Genomic DNA, 2,733 nt, shown 5'->3' on the forward strand with positions numbered 1-2,733 from the left:
GTATGGACAAACGTTGCATTCTGCACATGCTCTATGAAAGACCGGTGTTCACTAAAACAGTCATAACTTTGTCATTCGGAGGCCGTTTCGGACCCACAAGTACTTGAAATGCTCGCGACGAGCGTGGGAATCTAGGAATACTTCCGGCTTGCGCAGGAGGCTTGCAGGACCCTCAAATTCGGCCCCTAAGCAGGACTTTTGCCCCTGAAAGTCAAAGAACATCATTTGCCGCTGCTTTTCAGACAAGTTTCTGAACCCATTGGCACTCCTTTGGAAGGAAATCCGAGAGACTATGGTGAGTATAAACATTAGTCCGCTTGGTATGGACAAACGTTGGATTCTGTACATGCTCTATGATCCGGGGAATCCAATTTGGTTGTAAATTCATGAAAATATGGCGACTATAAGCCATATTATCCTTGTTTTTGCCGTGTGGCATGCCGTAACATACGTGTGTTACAACCAATAATAGCAGGGCATTCCTGGTATCGGTGAATATATATGTGGAAACAATATCTCCAATTTGGAGGACACAAAATTTTGCGGCGGCGCGCCAGAACGCGTCACGAGAAAATGTAGGACTTGCGCAAGAGGCCCGGAGCCCCTGAAATTCGGCACCTAAGCAGGACTTTTTTCCCCTGAAAGTCGAAGAACATCATTTGCCGCTGCTTTTCAGACAAGTTTCTGAACCCATTGGCTCCTTTGGATGGAAATCCAAGAGACTATTTTGAGTATAAACATTAGTCCGCCCGGTATGGACAAACGTTGCATTCTGCACATGCTCTATGATCTGGGGAGTCCCATTCGGTTGTAAATTCAAGAAAATAAGGCGACTATAAGCCTTATTCTCCTTGTTTTTGTCATGTGGCATGCCGTAACGTACGTGTGTTACAGCCAATAATAACAGGGCATTCCTGGCATCGGTGAATATATATGTGGAAACAATATCTCCAATTTGGAGGACACAAAATTTTGCGGCGGTGCGCCAGAACGCGTCACGAGAAAATGTAGGACTTGCGCAAGAGGCCCGGAGCCCCTGAAATTCGGCACCTAGGCAGGACTTTTTGCCCCTGAAAGTCGAAGAACATCATTTGCCGCTGCTTTTCGGACAAGTTTCTGAACCCATTGGCTCCTTCGGATGGAAATCCAAGAGACTATTTTGAGTATAAACATTAGTCCGCCCGGTATGGACAAACGTTGCATTCTGCACATGCTCTATGATCTGGGGAGTCCCATTTGGTTGTAAATTCAAGAAAATAAGGCGACTATAAGCCTTGTTCTCCTTGTTTTTGCCGTGTGGCATGCCGTAACGTACATGTGTTACAGCCAATAATAGGAGGGCATTCCTGGCATCGGTCAATATATAAGTGGAAACAACATATCCACTATGGAGGACACAAAATTTTGGGGTGGCACGCCAGAACGCGTCACGAGAAAATTAACTTCTTTCAAGGACTAACATATAAAGGACCGGTTATCACTAAAACGGTCATAACTTTGTCATTCGGAGACCGTTTCGGAACCACAAGTACTGAAAATGCTCGCGACGAGCGTGGGAATCTAGGAAATACTTCCGGCTTGCGCTGGAGGCCCGGAGGACCCTCAAATTCGGCCCCTAAGCAAGACCTTTTACCCCGGAAAGTCAAAGAACATCATTTGCCGCTGCTTTTCACACAAGTTTCTGAACTGATGAGGACATCAATACCATTGTTACACCCACAACCCCTGCTGCTATACATACTGGACCAATTATTAGAGCTCGCGCACGCCAATTAAATTACCAGGTACTTTCGTTTCTTGGTAATGATTCTAATGTTCATGAGAATATGATGATGCCTAAATTGGATACATTTGTTTTGCTTACAAATGAAGGGCCTAGCTTTGAGAAGGATGAACATTGGAGCAAGAACAAGCATGGAGATGATGGCATGCGCATGGGGGACAAGAACGGAGTTACAAGTGATGATTTTAGGACATTGAAGCCACCATAATGCGTGCATGAAGCCTTGGACGAAATATGCAAGATGCTACTTCATAACTTTCGTCCAGAGGCTATTCTAGGTGCTGCGTCACCTTATTATTGGGCCAGGCCCATGTAATTTCGAAATACTTGAGTATAGGCTATTTTTAGAGTCCGTATGTGTGGGGAAACAAGAGATAGGGTTGGTTTCGGACCCCTTCCCCAAGGGCCACAAATTTCCCCCCTCTTCCTCCATATATACAGCCCTTAGGGCGTCGTTTAGACTTTGGGTTTTGTTTAGATTAAAAGTTCGCCATAGCTGCAACTTCGCGTACTTCGTTTGTGTTCAACGACCAGACAAAGGCGTCACAGAACCCCACCTTGATCAATAAATCTTTCATCTTATATTCGCAATATCTAGATTGCAATCTCAGTTTCTTGCTTGTTCTTCGTTTGCTCGCAGGAAACAGACCCTCGTGGTCAGGTTGATCATGCTCCGGCGTGGTCAATAACCTCTCGGAGTTGGTTTAGCGATTGCTAAGGCACGACGTCATCGCACGTTCGTAGTCGAATCGTCAAAGTCGACTTCCACCCAAGCGATATCCATCATCTCATCGAAAGACGGGACACCTTTGCCTCTATCAAGTGGTATCAGATTTCCAGGTAGCTCGGTGAGATTTTACAGTTTTTCATTGTTTAGATCGAGTCTGTTCTTCATACCTACAGTCCACGAAAAAGCCACACAAAAAAATTAGGGTTAGTTCATCATATCC

Source organism: Triticum aestivum, chromosome 5D (genome assembly GCF_018294505.1).
Source record: "Triticum aestivum cultivar Chinese Spring chromosome 5D, IWGSC CS RefSeq v2.1, whole genome shotgun sequence".
In the NCBI taxonomy this organism is placed as follows: domain Eukaryota; kingdom Viridiplantae; phylum Streptophyta; class Magnoliopsida; order Poales; family Poaceae; genus Triticum; species Triticum aestivum.